Below are 21723 nucleotides of genomic sequence, written 5' to 3'. Positions count from 1 at the left end.
TAGCAATACTTGTGTTGTGGTCTTAGACTATGGAAAGAAGTTTCTCTGGGGGGATGTTTGTACTATAAAACCTCTAAGATTGTTCCAGAGAACAAGTCTCGGGTAGTGTCATAGTGCTGTTAGCAGTGGGGCTTGGTGGGAAGAGAACGGAACCGGGATTCAGCCACTTGAATGGAACTCAGTTGACTTCTCTGAGCTAGGCAATGTACAAGGTGCAGTTTTAGCCCCAGCTGAGGTCTTGGGACCTCAACTTCCTTGGCTATTGAATGAGGTGTTGGAGGAATGACCTCCAGCTCTAAACCTCCCTGATCCATAGCCTAAAGGGACTTTATGAGGATGACTTGGATAGCCAGGTTTCTTAGAAAGCTGTCTAAAGATGTTTAGACTAATACTTTTTATACTTTCCTAGGTAGATTCATCTTCACCAATGCAGAGGGATTCAAAGTCATTCCATCCACGTTAGGGATGTCTGAAAATATTTTAATAGTCCCTCTGTGTTGGGATGGACGCTGGATGAGGTTGAGGAGTAGGAGCGGTACCTTACTGAAAGTTTATTTAAGATGACAAGAAAGCACAATTGACCTCCCTTTCACCTTTAGCATCTTCTTGATTTAGAGCAACATATGCAGCTGCTTGAGATCAAACCATATAAAAGTCACTGGAAAACACAAGCCTGTTATGGACTGAATGTTTATGTTCCCCCCAAATTCGTATGTTGAAGCCCTAATCCCCAGTGTGACAGTATTAGAAAGTGGGGCCTTTGGGAAGTAATTACGTTACCAGGGTAGCACCCTCATGAGTGGGATTCATGCTCTTATGAGAAGAGAGGAGAGAGTTGATTGTTCTCTGTTCTCTGCCATGTGAGGACACAGCAAGAAGATTACCATCTGCAAACCAGGAAGCGGGTCCTCACCAGACACAGGATCTGCTAGTGCCTTGATCTTGGACTTCCCAGTCTCCCGAACTGTGAGAAAGAAATTTCTGTTGTTTGAGACACCAGGTCTGTGGTATTCTGTTATAGCAGCCTGAAGTGACTAAGGCAAAGCCCTGTGAGTTATTTCATTAGATACACGTTGGAACATTGTCAGATTAATTCACACTTCGTTAGAAACCTGCAAAAATTGAAGGAACTTTTCCATTTCTGGCAGTGTGCTGGACTTGATACCATACTGCTTCTGCCTCTGCAACTATTTAAAAATTATTTTCAAAGGCGTCAATGAGTTGGTGCGAAGGTAGGGGTACTCAGATGCTAAAAGCTAAGTAGAAGCTTTAACCTATAGATGCAGGTGGAGCATTGAATCAACCTTTTCACTTGAGTGTCTTTACTGAAAAACACAGTGAACTTGAACTTGGTTTTCAAAGCCTTGTGGGGACAGTGACACAAAAGCCAGGACCCACCCACGGAGTGTCTAATTAGAGGTCCCATGCATAAAGCTGAGACTCAAAGGGCTATGTCCTGAGGGTAATGATGAATTGGAAATAAATCCACACCTGGGTTGAAGGGGTGCAGGAGGGGCTATAAGGAAACTGTCTCTTGAATCTTGGAGTGAATAGGAGAAAGCAAATCTTTCTTGAGCATTCAAAATTATAAGCCTACTTCATACATATTTGTTGTCAAAATATAAAATACTTGGTGATTCCTAAAACTTTAAGGTAAGAGTACATTAAAGTATTCAAGGATCCATTAGTGCTGCAGGCTTCTGGCAAAAGAAATAGAGATCCTCTCTGGAGGAAACCATCTTCATTGCAGGCCTCAAAAAATTCCCAAAGATGAAGTTCTAAGGAATATGAGTCACAGTCAAAAATTACAAAATAGCAAGGAAACAAAGCATGATAAATGCAAGGTAGCAGAAATAATAGTAGAAGCAGATAGAAAACTACGTCAGATGTTAGAATGATCAGATACAGAAAACAAATTTGCTGAATGTTTAAAGAAATAAAAGAATGGATTGAAAACATGCACAAAGAGCAATAAAGTAAAAATAAAAAAGAACCAATAGAATTTTAGAGATGAAAGTCCTTATAATTAAAAGGACTATGAGTTTCACAGCAGAGTAAATGTAGCTGAAGAGGGAATTATGAACTAGAAGAAAGATTCAAAGAAATGATCTAGAATGCAGCACAGGAAAACAAAGAGATTGAAAATATTTAAAAGAAGTAAGACACCTGGAAGCTAGAGTAAGAAGTTCTAACATAAATCTCATTTGAGTTCCAGAAAGGCAGGTGAAAAAAAAAGGGACAGAAGGAATACATGAAAGATAATGCCTGAGAATTTTCCATGGCAGCTTGCTTTCAAGAGAGAGGGAGAGGGGGAAGCCCAAGATGGAAGCCACAGCCTCTTTGTAACCTAGTTCCAGAAGTGCTTTCCTATCAGTTTTGCAGGATTCTATTCATTAGAAGCAAGTCACTAAGTCCAATCCATTGGACGAGGGTGTGAACACCAGGAGGTGGGGAACACTGAGGGCCATTTTAGAGGCTGCCTATATTAGTCATCAATGAAATGCAAATTAAAACCAAAAATGAGATACCACTACACATCTATTAGAATGGCTAAAATAAAAAGAAAAAAGGATAATACCAACACTAACAAAAATGTGGGGCAACTGGAATTGCTAGTGGGAAGGTAAAGTGGTACAAACATTTTGGTAAACAGTTTGGCAGTTCTTAAGAAGTTAAATATACATCTACCATATGTCATTCCACTCCTGAGTATTTACCCAAGAGAAATGAAAACCTATGTTTACGCAGAGACTTGTACATGAATGTCCATAGCACGTTTATAACAGCCCAAAAAACCAGATACAACTCAATGTCCATCAACAAGTGGAGGAATAAACTAATTGTGGCATATTCATGCAATTGAATATCACTCAGTAATAAAATGGAACAAACTGTTGATAAATGCAATAACATGAATCAATCTCAAAATAATTATGCCAAGTGAGAGAAGCCAGATCCAAAAGACTATTTACTGAATTATTTCACTTATATAAAATTCTAGAAAAAGGAAACAAATCTATAGTTAAGTAAACACATCAGGGGTTGCCTGGAGACAGGATGGAAAGAGGCATGGAGTGCCAAGGGGCATGAGGAAGCCTCCAGGGTGAAGGAAATGCTCTGCATCCTGATGGTGGTGGTGGTTTCACAGATTTTTACATCTGCTAAACTCATCGAATTGTACATTTTAAGTATGTGCCATTTATTGTACTTAAATTATATCCAACAAAGTTGTAAATAGAAAAGAAAGAACGAAGGCAAAACAAAACATCTTAAGACAAAAAAAAATAAAATAAAATAAAAGCTGTTTGCCACAACAATCCTTGGTTAAACAAAGTTCTAAAAGCTTTACTTTGGCCAGAAGGAAAGTAATCTTATATGGAAGGTCTGAGGTACAATAAGGAATGATATGCAAATGGTTAATATTTGGATAGATTAAACAATCATTAATTGAATAAAGAAAATATCATAATGTCTAATTTGGGGAGTTGAAAATATAGAGCTAAAATACTGCTCGATAGTAGTACATAATTCAGGAGGGAGGTGATGGGTATATGGTTATTTAAAATTCCTCATATTATTCATTGAGTGTAAAAACAATGAATAATCTGGTCTTTAGATAAATTTAGACTTTATTTAGTAATAGTAAGTATGGAACTTCCAAACTAACAGAAAAATGGAATGATTAGAACATAATCATAAGGAAGTCCAGAAAGTAGAGAAAAAGAAACATAAAAAAGATGGACAAAATAGAAAGCGACACATAAGATGGTATATTCGTTTCCCGCGGCTGCTGTAACACATTACCACAAACTTAGTGGCTTAACACAAATTTATTATCTTACAGCTCTGTAGCTCCTAAGTCCAAAATGGGCTAAAATCAAGACATTGGCGGGGCTGTGTTCCTTCTGTGTTCTAAGGGAACAGGCTCTGGGGGAGGATCTGTTCCCTTGCCTTTTGCAGCTACTACAGGCTGCCCACATTGCTCAGCTCATAGCCCCATTCTTCCACCTTCAGTACATTTGTGGTATATGGCAGGGTGCACGAAGGCAATTGCCACAACGCGGGGATGCTGTACGCCTGCCATTCTTCTGTCTTGTAATTGTAGGGTGAGAAAGCATTAGGAGAGCAGTGAACAGAGGGCTTAGGGACAGGCAGTCTGCATGGGGGGAGGAGCCCCAGAAGAAGAGCTGTTAGCTTAGGTGACCTTGTGAGAAGCTGCATTTGGGCTGCTGGGGAAGGGAGCTCTGGGTCCTCTGGGATGCTGAGGTTGGGACAGCCATGTCCACCCTTTCTCTGGAACATCCATTGCCAGGCAACCTGAGCACTGGGTCCTTCACTAGCTGGTCCAAATGTCTCTCACCATATGACAGAGGATAAAAGGGAGAAAAGGCACAAGTACCATACCAGAGATACACAGGGGACATAACTATAGGTGCTTCAAAGATTAGAAATCTAAGAATATAGAGTGAAAAACTTTACTATATTTGAAAACTTAGATAGAATGGACATGTTTCTAGGAAAATATGTCTTACACAGACATAGGAAATAAGCCTGAAAGAAACTTATCTAATACTTGCACTTTCTGTGTCAGGCACATTCCAGCCTTGTTGCCCTTCGCGACACTAGAAAGCATTTCTTCACTATGCTTGGGGGTCGTTTTGACAAGCAGAATCACTAACGAAAAGCACAGTAGTGCGAAAAACGTGGCACTAAATAGACTTCGAAAAGGACACGTGCTTCAGTATAAGAATGAAACAAGAAAGCAGACTGGCGCCTAGTTCGCCCTCGGCTGGGAGGCAGCGGTAGGGGGGACTCTGCACATGCGCACGTCTGCAGATGACCTTAAAAGCGCTATATTGATTTTGGCATTGCAGATAAATTTTAGTAAGTAGGTGAATTTGCAAATATGGAATCCATGAATAATGAGGTTTGATTGTATTCCGTTAAAGAGAAGGAAGACAATGGTGGAAGTCCTAGTCAGACCAGTAAGATCTGGAAAAGAAGACAATTTTCTTTTTACGCCGATATGATTATGTACCTAGAAAATCCCAAAAGAACCTGATAAATTATTATCATTAATCAGAGTTTAGAAAGATTGCATAATACAAAATAATATACAAAAATTAATCTGTATACATCAGCCATGAACATTTAAGAAAATGTAATTTAATAAAAGATACCATTGAAAATATATTAAGTACCCAGGAAGAAAACTCTTGAAGAAAGAGCAAGATCTTTATGGACAAAATTATTGAACTTTATTGAAACACATTTAAGATGCCAGTAAATGAAGAATATGCTGTGTTAACAGATGGGGCAAAAAACAGTTTAGCAAAGAAGCCAATTCTCCCCAAATTTATCTCCAAGATAATGCAGTTCTACATAAAATACCAACAGGTTTTGAGGGTTTTTTTGTTTGAACGTGATGAGCTGATTTGAAAATTGATATCAAAGAGTGAAGGACCAAGAAGAGCCAAGACACTCTTGAAGATCCATTGGGGTGCCCTGCTTTATTGAAAACATATCAAGAATTATTACAACAATCTTGAGGGCATTTTGCTGAGTGAAATAAATCAGAGGGAGAAAGTCAAATACCGTATGATCTCACTCATAAGTAGAAGATGAAAACAACGACAAACAAACACATGGCAACGGAGATTGGATTGGTGTTTACCATAGGGGAAGGGGGGAGGGGAGAGGACAAAAGGAGTGAATAGGCTCACATGTGAGGTGATGGGACTATAATTAGTTTTTGGGTGGGGAACATGGTGTAATCTACACAGAATTTGGACTATATTACAGTATACATCTGAAAGCTATATAATGTTATAATCCAATGTTACTGCAATAAAATTTAAAAAAAAAAGAATTATTACAACAATCAGCATACTTTGGAAAGACAAATTGACCAATGGAACTGAATCAAGTGCCCAGAGACAGACCCAGATATATACAAAAACTTTAGTCACTGCTGGTTGGTGGGTAAAGGATAGACTACTTAACATGGTGCTAGCATTTGGTGATTCACTTCAAAAAACATGGAAACTGAACACCTGTCTCACATCACATAATAATCCATTGCAGGTGGATTAAACATTTACATGTGAAACGCAAGACCGTGAACTGATAATGGCTTCCGTTTTCCTTAAGGTTGCTGTCTCTCTCCCTTGGGAATTTGCCTTTGCAGTTGCTGCAGCGACAGTGTCTATGCCTGGCCTCCCTGCTGATTACAAAGAGGCCCTGGTTCTAGACTGCCCACAGGAGAGCTGTCCTTTGTTTCAGTCCATGAAAACTTTTAGAAGACAAGGTAGGAGAATATTTTTATGACCTTGTTATAAGGAAGGATTTCTTCAACAAGATAAACACCATTTTGAGGAGGATATAGAACAACTTGAACATTTATATACTGCTTATGGATCTGTAAATTCTTATACCTACACTGGAAAGTAACAGGCATTATTTAGTAAATTTTAAAATGTATATATTCAATAACCCAGTCGTTCCACTCCTAGCGATATCTGCTAGAGAAACTTGCATTTATGTTACAGCAATTCATGCAACGTTGTTTAAAGCAGCCCATAACAGCAAAACACTAGAAGAAACAGGCATTTCTGTTGACAGTAGAATGGCTAAATAAATTGTAGTATATTCATAGAATAGAATACCATAAAGCAGTGAGATGGAATGAATTATAGTTACACACAACAATATGGACGACATTTATTATTGAATGAAGAAAGCAAATCTATGGAGAGTACCTGAAGTATGATTGCATTTATATAAAATTTTAAAATGCTAATTTAGGTGTATTGCATAGAGATGCAGATATGAAGTTAGAATTACAAATGAAAAAACAAGAGAGTGATCTCCAAATTAAAAATAACAGCCTGGTGGTGTAGTGGTTAAGTTCACACACTCAGCTTTGGCAGCCCGGGGTTCACAGGTTCTGATCCCCAGTACAGACTTGGCACTGCTGGTCAAGCCATGCTGTGGCAGCATCCCACATAAAATAGAGGCAGATTGGCATGGATGTTAGCTCAGGGCCAGTCTTCCTTACCAAAAATCCTAACCAAACAAACAGAAAAAACCCCCCTTTTTCTGGGGGAGGAGAGGAGATGATAGGGGGACTCAGGGAGCTTCACAGGTAACAGTAGTACTCTTTTTCTTAAACTGGTTCATGCGTTATTGTGTTGTTATTCTTTATACTTTACATATGTACATAGTTTTTGATGTCTATATAAGGCATTTAATTAAACAGCTCAAAACAACACCAAACAACAAACAGAAATAAAATCTTTCAAATAATTGCCAAGGCAGGTAGTATATTGACAAACCTTGACTGATAAGGAGCTTGACCTACCATTTATGTATTAAGCTGTCGTTGGCATTTGACATACATCATTTTGTTAAATTCTTTCAGGGATCCTTTGAGATACGTCTCATTACCCTATTTTATAGAAAAGGAACATTGAAGCTTAGAGAGGTTAAGTAGCTTGATTGAGATAAGTAGTAAATGATGGAATGGGAATGCAGATCCAAGTCTCTTTTGTTCCAAAATCTTGTTAAAGGCTAAATCAGGTGGACAGGATTGAGATGCAGCTCTCCTGTGGGCAGTCTAGAATGAGGACCTCTTTTTAATCAACAAGGAGGCCAGACATAGACACTGTTGCTGCAGCCACTGCAAAGGCAAATTCCCAAGGGAGAGAGACAGCAGCCTTAAGGAAAACGGAAGCCATTATCAGTCCAGAAAGATACGCGCAGCCTCAGAAAGGGGAGAACCTGCGGCCAAAACGAATAGAAGAGAGCATGGTCTGTGAGTGAGGAAGTGGCAATGCAAAAGAGGGTCGTGTGAAACTTCTCAGGTGAGTCATGCTGAAGACACAGGGTGAGGTGGCAGACCCGGTCCCCTGGCAAAACCCAGCCAATGCCGCAAAGCAACAGATGACAAATCCTGGGCCGTCCTGAGAGGCTGCTCTGCACAGATAAGGCTGTTCGTCAGCGCAGGCATCCCTTTGCTTTCAGATGAGGCCAATTAACATCGCTCATTTAGGAGAAAACCTCTCCTCGGAATTTAATCCTTCAATAGTGAGCTGGGATAAAAACAATTCAGCAGAGGTGATTTAGAAGACACGAAATGAGCAAAAAGCCGAGATTTCTGATGTGGCGCGTTGACTAGAAACATTGCAAACGCGTTTTCTTTGGGCAGGCCTTCTTCTGTATGCAATGTTGTCAGAAGCCTGCATTTCCACTTTCTTTTCCCTCTGTGGCCCATTTTCCTTCTGATAACCGCCTCTTCTAAATTTGCTTCGTGCTGAGGAGTAGAGGTGTGACATTTCACAAAAGTATGGCCTTAACACACTTGTGTTTTGAAATGAGACTTGTGAAATATTCAGTGTCAATTGTCTTCCAACCAGCCTGTCGCCTACACTATCAAGGCGGTCAAACTTCTGGTTCTATGGTTCGCAGAGTTCCTGGGATCTCATTTCTACCGTCTCCTGAAATTTTCTCCAAAATGAAACAACCGCTTTCTCCCCGAGATGCGAGGTGGCAGTTCAGTGGCATTCTCAGGTCTTCAGTCCGTAGGTCTCAGTCCCCAAGTTCTGCTGACTTCCAAAAATCCATTTAAAACTTGGTTCCCTCGCCATCATCCCCCCAACAGAATACAGTGCTTCACTTTCCTTCACACCATATAATTGAACTTTCTGGATGAGAAGCTGCACCTCAGACATTTAGCCGTGGTTTTCACAGTCAATAAATGAATAAATTAACGAGCTCTCGCTGACAGCTGTGGTTTCTGAGGCTAAGAATCATTTTACCTCAGTCATCTGACTCCATTTCCCACCCTCCCCTTTTGAGCTGAGGGGAACGTGGTGGGTGCCTCCAGTTTCCCTTTTTTCCTATTAGAATTTGAAAATTAAGCCTTATAGTTAAGCAACCGAAAATAATTTCATCATAGAAGCAATTTCCATACTTTGAGAATTTAGAGTTAGAATCCGACAGAACCGTAGGGGGTTTCTCATGCCCACACTCTCATTTTTCTTTTATTGTGGTAAAATATACATAACATAAAATTTATCATTTTAATAATTTTTAAGTGTACAATTCTGCAGTATTAAGTACATTTACAATGTTTTGCAACCATCACTAGTATCTATTTCCAGAACTTTTTCATCATTCCAAACAGAAACTTTGTACCTGTTAAGCAACGACTCCCCATTCCTCCCTCCCCTCAGTCAGTGGTAACTACCATTGTACTCTCTGTTTCCATGAACTTGACTATTCCAGGCACCTCATGTAAGTGAATCACATAATATTCGTCCTTTTGTGTCTGGCTTATTTCACTTAGCATATTGTTTTCAAGGTTCATCCATGTTGTAGCATGTATCAGAATTTCATTCCTTTTTATGGATGGATAATATTCCATTGTATGTATAAACCATATTTTGTTTATCCATTCATCTGTCGGTGGACACTTGTGTTATTTCCGCTTTTTGGCTCTTGTGAATAATGCTGCTGTGAACATGGGTATACAGGTGTCTGTTTGAGTTGTCCCTGCTTTCAGTTCTTTCGGGTACTTAGGAATGGAACTGCAGGGTCATATGGTGAGTCTATGTTTAATCTTTTGAGGAACCAGACCCTCATTTTTAAAGTTAAGAAGCTAAGGATCAGAAGGGATCAATTGTCTTTTCAAGATCATACTTACTAAGAATGTTTGATTACTATAATTTTTTTAAAAAACATATACTTCTTCCTACTTAAAGTGTATTTTAAGACCTTCTAGAAGGCAGGAAGCTTAATTCATCTTTGGATTCCCAGTAACTAGCAGTGCCTGGTACATGGTCAATATTCAAAAAGTATCATAGATGTTCATACATTAACCTTTTAAAATGGAACTCTTTCAAAGACTCAGAGCAAAATAATAGATGACAAGCACCCTCATGTTCCAAAGTGGGGTGCTAGACCACCTATACAGCACTTGCAAATGAGGTTTCTGTAAGGCTATCTTGTGACCTTAAGTGTACAAAAGATTTGAGGTTGAAGATGTCGGGAGAATTTCTTTGGATAAGGTTGTTGAAGTGCTGTGGCATTCTCCCTTCACTGAGGTGGCACTACTGGGAGACGGCTGGGCTTCTGCTGGTGGCAAGGCAGAGGTACACTGTAAACTACATACAGGCCACACAGAGGAGAGCTCACCCAAGACGGCATCCTGCCAGGGAGAAGCTGGAGGCACACTCAGATGCGGAAGCTGACAGGAATGTCATAAGAAGACAGCTGGAGGAGAGACCTCACCTTGTCAGTCAACAGAGCTGCAGGTGGATATTTCTAATAGGCACCCCATGAGAGAGATTCAGGAAGGGAATCACCCATATTCCTAGACCCCTTGAGCAGATCTTGACAGTAGAAGCCAAGGAAGCTTTTTCCAGTTTCTCCTTCTCCCCAGTCCCACCTTCAAGCTTCAGCCCAGAGCAATTCAGAAATGTAGCCTGCCCAGCTAGGGGAGAGGTGGGGAAAGGCAGAGAAACTGGAAAGAGGTCAACCCTGTCACCTTCTCCACCGTGCAGGCTCCTAGCCAGAAGCAAAGCTCATTTGTGGAGGCAGGAACTTTCAATAAAGTTCATAGTTTTATTTATTACACTGGAGAGGACATTTTAATTACTGAATGAAGGCTATCCTTGGTTCTAAAAGTGACTGGAGAACTTTTTCTTATCAAAGGGTGCCTGACACAGAAATGGGAGCTAGCCAAGAGTTCATCCAAGAGGGTGTGGGGCAGAAACAGCTCAAACATGGACTTGTTTTCTGCTTACATCCTGTCGAGTTTCTCCGTTCCAAGGCTAAATTTAAAGAGCATTAAAATAAGTTTTTGTACAATGACAAACACACACATGGCAACGGAGATTGGATTGGTGGTTACCAGAGGGGAAGGGAGGTGAAGAAGGGCAAAAGGGGTGATTAGGCACATGTGTGGCGATGGATTATAATTAGTCTTTGGCTGTGAACGTGATGTAATCTACACAGAATTCAAAATATATTATGATGTACATCTGAAAGTTATATAATGTTATCATCCAATGTTACTGCAATAAAAAAATTAATTAAAAAAATAGGTTTTTGTTTCGAGAAAGTTATCCATCATAAATTTACTCAGGCTAACAGAAATGTTAAATTTGCTTCTGATTATGATTTAATTGACTGGATGTGGTAACACTGCATATTTTATTAAAGTAAGGATACTTTCAGCTATCTAGCATCCAGTATCTATTTTAGTAATAGTACTTCAGTTTCCTTGTGCCAAATTATTTCTCCCCCATTTAATACAGTTTGGTGAGACTGTTATGCAAGATTTCTTGCCTTCCCCTAGTGAAAGGCTGGGAATGTGGCCCAAACTCTTCTGGAATTTAAATTTTGAGCAGAATGAAAAAAAGACTGAAAATACTTGGAGCCTGTAGTTTCCAGAGGTACCTCCCCATGAGACAGTAAATGGTGAGCTAAGTTCTGACCTGCCCGTGCTCCAGATCCGGGTTTCTAGGCTTCGGTCTCCAGTATCTGAGCCGCCAGACGTCCTGCTAATCCATTGCCCTAGTTATAGCTTCTACTGCTTATGACCGAAGGAAACTTGTTCGTACTGATTGGAGGTTGGTATACATTTGTTTATGTCATTGATTAACACAAAAAACAAAATAAGTTTTTATTTATTGCATGCAGTTTGGTAGGGAGATGCTCTCAAAATGCAAGATGAAAGGGGGAAAGTGCTGAACAAGATGTATCTTATGAATATTGAGACTCCCTGTGATTTATTTTGGGGGATGCCATGTAGAACTAATAAAATGGAACATCTGAATATGTTGAGACAAACTGACCAGTTTCCACAAATACTAGCTGAGCACTGTTGCCAGCACTGTGATTGACACTCTGGGGGATGTAAAGATGAGTAGACATGTTCCTGGCCCTCCAGAGCTTATCTCATAGAAGGGCAGTTGAGACCATTGCCAGGCCTCTTTAATTCTCTTGGGCAAATTACTGTATAATGATAAGCATTGTCCCTAACTAAGAATCCATCTTGTCAACCTACAGCATAATAAGTGGAATAAGCCAATCACTGATGATATGGCATAAACCTGATGTACCATTATAAGAGGAATTCAAGAGCAGGAAAAACAAATGTTTACGGGTCAGGGCCTTGATGGACTCATTTCATTTAATTCTCCCTGGAACCTTGCAGAGTATACATTAATGGTTCCATTTTACAGAGATAGAAACTGAAAAACTGAGGTGAGGTTAAGGATTTTGCCTATAACCACACAATCTGTAAAAGCAGACCTGAATTAGGAATGTGTATCTCTGGTCTTCAAGGCCCGTGCATTTCCCACTGTACCACCCTGTTGCTTTTCTTGCTTCTGACAGAATTCTCCCATGCCATGCTTCCCCAGTGCTTCTAAACAGACCACTGAGATCATTTAAATAAGTGATGAGCATATAGATTAGAGAGTCTTCTTTTCATATTCTTTTATTTGGCTATCCTAGATGAAACTGGCCAAATTCTTTTTTTTTGGTCAGGAAGTTGTCCCTGAGCTAACATCTGTGCCAATCTTCCTCCATTTTATATGTAGGACACCTCCACAGCATGGCTTGATGAGTGGTGTATATGTCCGTGCCTGGGATGCAAACCCACGAACCATGGGCCGCCAAAGCAGAGCACGTGAACTTAATCACTATTCCACCAAGCTGGCCCCAAAACTGGCCAAATTTTGGTCTGAATTGTCGTAGGAGAGATGGGGCTATTGTGTGCACATGAGTCTTTCGCTCCATTGAATCACCACTCGGTGACCCTAAAAAGTCATAGTTGACAATAATCGTTTATTGTAATTGAGGAAGGAAAAAAATGAATACTTGCTGAGTGATAACTCTGGTGCTGTATGGGTATGTAGATGATATGTACTCTACTGAAATGATCCCTATTTTTTAGCACTTCTGGGCCACACTTCTTCCCACTCATCTTAAGTGTCTTACAGAATCTGACAGCTGTCAGCCCCATAGCCGTAGGAGGTTGCTAGAATATAGCACATATCCAACAGTTGTTTTTTTTTTTTTTAATTTAGTGCCTGAGTGCCACAAACTATGATAGTGACTTCCTTGGACACTTAATCTTCACAGTATCCCCAGGTAGTTATTATTATCCTTGTTTTCAGGTAAGGAAATGAAGTTCAAGGAGATGAAGAAACTTTCCACATTCCCACAGTTAACCAATGACAGATCTGGGATTCCCTGGCACTCTGTGGGGATTCTACTCATTGCTGTTCCTAAGAGAGGGCAAAAGAAAGCATCGAAGTCTAGAAATTGGGAAAGGGGACTGTTTATCAATGGGTGAGTCCTGAAAAGATGATTTTATGCACTGAGGGACTGAGTGTTTGTGTTCTCCCCCAAATTCATCTGTTGAAATCCTAACCCCCAGTGTGACACTATTAGGAGGTGGAGATTTTGGGAGGTGATTAGGTCATGAGGGTGGAGCCCTCATGAATGGGATTAGCGCCCTTATAACAGACTTCAGAGAGCTCTCTTGCTCTTTCTGCCATGTGAGGACACACAGAGAAGACAGCTGTCTGTGAACCAGGAAGTGACCTCTCACCAGACACCTAGTGTGCCGGTAACTGGATCTTGGATTTCCCAGAAATAAATGTTTGTTGTTGAAGCTACCTAGTCTGTTGTATACTTGTTATAGCAACCTGAATGGGCTAGGACAATAATGGAGTAGTGATAATTGTTAGTTGAACATAAATATATCTTTCTGTCATTTATTGCCCTATTCTGAGCAGAACTTTGAGCTCCTTTTCCAAAGGGGCTGGTCACCTTTGATAATGTACCCACACTATTGCTTTCCCCTGCCCCTCCCAAAGTCCCTTCCTCCATTCGTCAAATGGCTCTTTGTATCCTGAGTAGAGGCACCCCTATGGAGATTTCTAGGGTCTTCCCCACTATGACTCTTGCAGCAATTCTTTAAATTTTCCTTTCCTTCCATTCATTCTTCCTGTACCTACTACATGTTGGGCCCCCAAGGAGCTTATGGTCAAGTGGAAGTGACAGGTATCTAGACAATTCATTGTAACGTGCCTTACAAAGGTACATTGAGGTACAGGTTTAGCATATAATTAGGAACGATTGAATGTTGGTGGAATCTCTCATGATTATAGGACTCAACTGCAAAACTAGTATTTTTAGCATCCTTGATTACATCCTGCCAGGTCAGAAAAAATTAATCTTTTTCTGCAATTCTTTCATTACAGGTTACTTACTACTTTCTATTTCTGATAATGAATCACCTCGATACGACATTTCATGTTCTTGAGAAGCCTCTGGTGGCAACGGGACTGGACTGTCCTTTCCTGGCGCTGTGAGGGGCTTGGTGGTGCTGTCATCTTTGGTGTTTTAGTAAGAAGATTCAAAGGGAATAATGCCACATTTAAACAGGTTTGAGGGTTTTTTTTATAGCTTTGCCTGACATTTAAGTGTAATGCCCAATGCTTTAAGCAATATACAAAGCCTTCTTGGGTTCCTGGACTTTTCACTGCTAGTGCTTGGGAAATTCATCTGAGTGGTAATGGTCTGCCAGTGGTGGTGAAACAGAGCTGGGGGATGTGGTGGGGGAAGCCGGCAGCAAGCACATCTTGTCACCTTCCCCTGCAGTGTCATAAGCTGTGGGGCTTGTTTTCATTAGAACCACAGAGCTGAGGACATGGATGTTAATAAGAGAATTAAGTGGTTATTGGTCAAATGATCTCCATGTTCTATTTTACCTAAATATTGAGGCTGCTTTACACAAAAGCCAGAATGTGCCACTGTACTTACTAAGCAAATTCTACCACCAGGCTATACATACCAAGAGTCAGTGGAGAACGTCAATTTCTTTTCTCCTTTCCAAAAGAGGAAAGAAGGAACAAGAATATGGCCTGCCATCAGAAATGCAGTTAGGTCACTCATAGCCAAAAGATGGCTTTTGGCCATTCTTTATCCCTGATTTCTAGCAACAGCCAATCTCTGAGCACAAGAAGGTCTAGGGCCCAAAGTAGCCAATCAGGGTAAGCAGGCCGTGCCTCAGTTTCTTTGGCTGTGGTACACCTGCTGTAGCTGGTGTGATTTTTCTTGCACTCTTTCTTATCGGAAAGATTCATGACTAAAGATATAATCCCTGGAAAGTTCTTAAACTTCTCAGGAGAAGGATTATATTGAAATGAATTACAACACAATCTTAAACTTTATTTATCTTATTTATTTATTTGGATTGTTTAATTCTTTTTCTCTTGTGGTTACAGTGGTTTATAACATTATATAAATTTCAGGTGTACATCATTATATATTTCAATGTCTGTGTAGATTATAACATGTTCACCCAAAGACTAATTACCATCCATCACCACACACATGAGCCTAATCACCCCTTTCACCCTCCTCCCTCCACCTTCCCCTCTGGTAACCACCAATCCAATCTCTGTTTCTATGTGTTTGTTTGTCTTTGTTTTCATCTTCTACTTATGAGTGAGATCGTATGGTATTTGACTTTCTCTCTCTGACTTATTTCACTTAGCATAATACCCTCAAGGACTATCCATGTTGTCACAAATGGCCAGATTTCATGGTTTCTAATGGCCGAGTGTTATTCCGTTGTGTATATATACCGGATCTGCTTTATCCATTCGTCCCTTGATGGGCACCTAGGTCACTTCCAAGTCTTGGCTGTTATGAATAATGCTGCAATGAACATATATCTTTATGTATTAGTGTTTTCATGTTCTTTGGGTAAATACCCAGCAGTGGAATGACTGGATCATATGGTAGATCTATTTTGAATTTTTTTGAGGAGTCTCTATACTGTTTTCCGTAGTGGCTGCACCAGTTTGCACTCCCACAAGCAGTATACGAGGGTTCCCTTCTCGCCACGTCCTCTCCAACCCTTATTGTTTCCTGTCTTGTTAATTATAGCCATTCTGACAGGAGTGAGGTGATATCTCATTGTAGTTTTGATTTGCATTTCCCAGATTGTTAATGATGTTGAACATCCTTTCATGTGCCTGTTGCCCATCTGTATATCTTCTTTGGAGAAATCTCTGTTCAGATCTTTTGCCCATTTTTAATTGGGTTGTTAGTTTTTTTGTTGTTGAGGTATACGAGTTCTTTATATCTTTTGGATATTAACCCCTTAGGTATATGATTTGCAAATATCTTCTTCAAGTTTTTTAGGTTGTCTTTTTGTTTTGTTGATGGTTTCCTTTGCTGTGCAGAAACTTTTTAGTTTGATGTAGCCCCAATTGTTTATTTTTTCTATTGTTTCCCTTGCCCAGTAAGACATGGTACTTGAAAATATGCTGCTAAGACCAATGTTGAAGAGCATACTGCCTATGTTTTCTTCTAGAAGTTTAATAGTTGCAGGTCTTCTATTCAAGTCTTTAATCCAATTTGAGTTAATTTTTGTGTGTGGTATAAGATAGTGATCTAGTTTCATTCTTTTGCATGTGGCTGTCCAGTTTTCCCAACACCATTTATTGAAGAGACTTTCCTTTCTCCATTGTATGTTCTTGGCTCCCTTGTTGAAAATTAGCTGTCTGTAAATGTGCGGGTTTATTTCTGGGCTCTCGATTCTATTCCATTGATCTGTGTGTTGGTTTTTGTACCAGTACCATGCTGTTTTGTTTACTATAGATTTATAGTGTATTTTGAAATCAGGGAGTATGATACCTCCAGCTTTGTTCTTTTTTCTCAGGATTCCTTTGGCTATTCAGAGTCTTTTGTTGTTCCAATCTCAGACCTTAAATGGTCTAGATCCAGAGCCAGCCTGGTGGCACAGTGGTTAAGTGCATACATTTGGCTTTGGTGGCCCGGGTTTCCCCGGTTCGGATCCCGGGTGCGGACATGGCACTGCTTGGCAAGCCATACTGTGGTAGGCGTCTCACACATAAAGTGGTGGAAGATGGGCACCAATGTTAGCTCAGGGCCAACCTTCCTCAGCAAAAAAAGAAGGATTGGCGGCAGTTAGCTCAGGGCTAATCTTCCTCAAAAATAATAAATAAATAAATAAATGGTCCAGATCCTTCCTATGTCTGGGTTGCTTTTCTCCTAACACGGGCTCCTTTAAGAACTGAATAAACTCTTTCATAGCACAAAGGTGCTGTCAGGACATTTCAATAAATCATGGACTGATTCATTCACTCATTCATTCAACAAACATTTCTTCAACACCAATTACATTCCAGATACTATATTAGCCATGGGGGTTATCGAGAGCCCTAAAGTGTTTTTGGGATCAGAAGTCTCCTTGTGGTAGAATGTTTTGGCATAAAATGTTTCGTTTATCCTCACACCAATTATGGAGAGGTAGATATCATCACTGGCTCTATGTTACTGTTGAGGAAACTGAGTCTCAGGCTGGTCAAATGCTGTGCCCAAGGACTTGCATCGAAAACCTATCCTCCAAATTTCATTCTATTTTCAATACATCATGCTGTGGCCTCGCTTTTAATGGACTTTAGTTGCTAGATTTTAATCCAAATGGACCAACCAAAATCAATATACAGACCAGATCCTTGGCATTTTCAGATTGAACTTTCCTGACTTTGACTGTTTGCTAGACTGTTCTTGGGCATCGTTAGCCAATGAGCTGGAAGAGCCATGATTTAGGGATTTAAATTGCTGAGACATGATCTGAATCTCTTGTCCTAGGAGGCTGGGGTATGGGGGCCAGTACCTCATACTCTGAGCGGCTAACCAAGCATCTGCATCTCCATGTGGCTCTGTTTCTTTATGTTTCCTTTCTGTATTTTATAGAGAAGATGCTACAGTGGCCTGCCAATTATCAGTAATATTTATGAAAGTTGTAACTTCAAGAGAAAGCCTCAGGAATTGCCTGTGATGAATGTCAATATATTAAAAATTGCTAACATGGGAATTAACAATTTCAGTTTGGGGGTTTACAGAGGGAATTTGATACTCCTAGTGGTTCATATCTCCTCAGCTGTTTGACCCAGCAGAGCCTCTTTCACTGCCCATTCTCTCCTCTGTTTAGGAATAGGGCGTAGGGCTCTGGTATGGGTCACCTTTGATGGGAACGTGAGCAGTCATGCCCTGTTGTGCAAGTCCTTCCGAGAGATTCCTCAGGGCCCTATAGGCTTCCACAGCTCCCAGTGGTTACCTCGTCCTAACTCAGAATGGTTGGTTGGGGTAGTGTGTTAGTCTGTTCTGGCTGCTTTGTTAGATACCACAAACTGGGAAGCTTAGAAACAACAGAAATTTCTCTCTCACAGTTCTGAAGACTGGAAGTCTAAGATCAAGGTGCCAGCATGGTCAGGTTCTGGTGATCCTGTTCTGGTAAAGGCCCTCTTCCTGGTTCACAGCCAATCCCTTCTCCCTGTGTCCTCACATGGTGGAAGGGGTTAGGAATCTCTCTGGAGCCTCATTTACAAGGATGCTAATCCCATCCATGAGGGCTCCACCCTCCCTGAATGACCTACGCACCTCCCAGAGCCCTACCTCCTGACACCATTATCTTTGGGGGTAAAGATTTCAACACGTGAATTTTTTGGGGGACACAAATATTCAGACTGGAGCAGGTGGGTATTTCCGGGAATAGACAGTTTCGTGCAGTGTTGGAGATTTGCAATAATTTTCTGTAACTATCTACCATGAGATTATTCGAATGAGCAGATCTTTCTCAGATAGAATTGCTGCGTTCGCATCTACTCTGTGCTCCTTATCACTGATGGGAGTCTAACCCAGAGCACAGTCCCTGACCCTCGAGGCTTCATTGAGCATTCCATTTCCATAAAATGCCCCATTTGGAAGAATTTTGATGGGAACGAAACACTCCAAATAATAGATTTCAAAAAATTTTTTTTATTTGAAATAGGTGTTAGTAAAATAAAACTCTCCGTATTAGTTAAAGGCTATGTTAAAAGAGTGGAAAAAAGGAGAAATGGGATTTGCAGCATCCCAGTGGCAGAATCACACAGCAGAGTATAGAATACTAGAGTTGTAGCAGAGAAGCATTAGCTGAATAACCGGCACAATCACTCTTTCAAAAAACTATTCCAATGAGCGGATCTCATGTCCCTTATCATACAATAACACCATATGTTCTGCCATGAGGAGTAATTTTGAAAAAAAGAACCTTATTTTCACCATTAGTCACCAATGACTTTAAACATCAAGTCAAGATTCTATGAAAATATCCTTACTACCACATGCTTTCTTGTAACTGTGGAGTTTTATTTAACCAAACATATAGATGTGACCCTTTTTGGTTGCAAAAAAAGATGGCACTTTGATTTATTTATCTTAGAACTGCCTGCTTTGTCATTCATTCCTATTACAGAGAAGAATTTGGAAATGTTTTTCAGAGGTCAAGAGCAAACCTATGTCATATCCTGGAACAAGTCGCAGGCTGAATAACTTCTGTTCACCTCCATCTTTGTCCAAAAGAAGGAAAACCAGAGTTGACCTGGCCAAGAGGAAATTAAGGAGAAACAAAACACAACACTTCTTAATTCTGCGTGGCACTGGCCTCGTCCTCAGCACCTAATAGAGGTTTAATGCAGGGTCTGAGAGTTATCAAACATTCTTTAAGAGCAAAGAAAAATGCCGCTTCTGCAAATGTGAACAGCTAAATACTAATCAAAGCTTTGCTGCAATCCTGCGGAAACGCATAATGAGATTTCCCAGCTGTCAATCATTGTAATTCTGACAGCTATAATGAGATTCTGGCTTAATGTGTACTTCTCAATAACGTGGGGCCTGGAGCAGGTGTTGTCCTCCTTAAAAGACAACTTGCAGCCCGTCAACCAATTTCTTCCCATCTGGAAGGGAGAAGGCAGCCCTCCTTGGTCCAGCGTGAGTGGGGCTGCAGAGGAACTGGGGCACATAAGGTACCGAATTCCTTTCTCTACCTCCACCCATTGTTCAAAGGAATGCTGATTTCCAACTGCAACTGGTCTTAAAGAGTGACAATTTAGTACAAGATTGTCTAATCAGGAAAGGCAAAGTGTTTGAACCTGGGAGTTTTACTCTAATTCTGACAGAAAGATCTCCACTAATAGAAATTAGTTGCGTCTCCTCTCAGTAATAGAACATATTTACTGCCACCTCTTTTGAGATAATGAAATGCTGCTTGAATTACCCTCTCTCCCAGATAAATCTGAGCAGAAAGCAAACTCTCTAAGTTTCCTATCATTCTACAGAGCCTGACGCCGTATCTAGTAATGGCTAGGGAAGGGATACAGGAAGGAAGCTATTTAGGATTTATAGCACCACTTACTTCTATGGGCAAAACCTTAGTCATCAAAAGCAAGAAGACAGAGTTCTTGAGCCCTCCAGGGTAAGTAAGGGAATACGCTTTAAAATCCTGATTTTTATTACTTGAGACCCAGTAAGACACCTCAGCCCATTGCTGGAAGACGGAACCTCAGCCTTTCTCTGAGGCTGTTATTCAACTGAGTCTCTGCCTATTTGTCTCCACTGAGCTCAGACAGGTCTAGTGCTCTCTCTGCCTGACTCAGTTTCCTCCTCTGAAGAGGAGCTAGCAAGACCCACCAGGTTCTAGCATTCTGTGGAGGAGACTTAGTGATAAGAGATGTCATCTTGGGGCTCTAAAGCTCTCCAATGATGACCAAGACTCACTCGATAGCAGAGAAATCAAAACCAACAACGTACCACTTTTCCAAGTTTTTCATATGAAAATTAGTTCAGGTTATGCCCTCTCTCTGTTTTCATGTTGTTGATTTCCCTCTTTTCTTCCTGACACTTCATCTGGGGTAGCAAAGGTGGGTGGTAGGAGGGGGAAAGGTGTGACTATTGAATCAGTAATATCTTAGCTTTTCTGGGCAGACTTGGCTGTGACTCAGCAAGGAAGCCACAGAGAAACCTCCCTGTGTACACCTGTCAGAGAAGAGGCCAGTCGGAGGCAGTGGGAAGGTCCAAGGATGAGGTTATTTGCAAACCGTCCTGAATGGAGAAAGCTCTCTGTTCCTTTGCCCACTCCCCCATCCTCCCCACCTCAACTCTGGGAAAGAAGAGTTCTCCTCCTGGTCCTGGAGTCCTTCCTGTCCTCTTGCTGTGGACCCCTTTTCTCCATGACAGACATGCATAGCTCTCTCCTAACAAAAATGAAATTGTCTGATGGAAGTTGTCACCCCTTCAAGACAACCATACTGCTGTCCTTCCCCTCACACTGCACAGAGAGCAAGGCCCATCAGGATAAGCTCGGGCTGGAGCCAGGTTCAAATCTTCACTTTCTCTTCAGCTGTGTGTATCTGGGGAGTGATTTACCCTCTCTCCCCTCAGCTAAAACAGCAACAAAAAACAGTGATAATAATGCCTGCAAGTGTGATGAGGCTGAAATGAGGTCATGCATTTCAGTGCCCAGCAAGAGGCCCGGGATACGGAGGTAACCAAGGTTCCTCCTTTCATGGCCAAATTTGTTGGAAATGTGGTTGGAACCTGCCTCCTCTCCTCCATTACTCTCACCTTGCTGTTCAAGCTCTGGAGGGACTTCCAGTTCATTGACCTTCTGCCCATGTAACAAGGATAAACACCGCCTCAGCCTAGAAATCTTGCCTGCACTGGTTTCCATGACACAGCATTATCTCGTGCAGTTTACACAGCAGCTCACAGAATTCCTCCTCTGATTTAGAGGCAAAGTAGACAGCCAGTGCTCTGCATTCAGTGCAGAAGTCTGTGCTTCCTCAG

This window comes from Equus przewalskii, chromosome 7, assembly GCF_037783145.1.
Source record: "Equus przewalskii isolate Varuska chromosome 7, EquPr2, whole genome shotgun sequence".
Classification (NCBI taxonomy): domain Eukaryota; kingdom Metazoa; phylum Chordata; class Mammalia; order Perissodactyla; family Equidae; genus Equus; species Equus przewalskii.
This window is presented reverse-complemented; position numbering follows the sequence as displayed.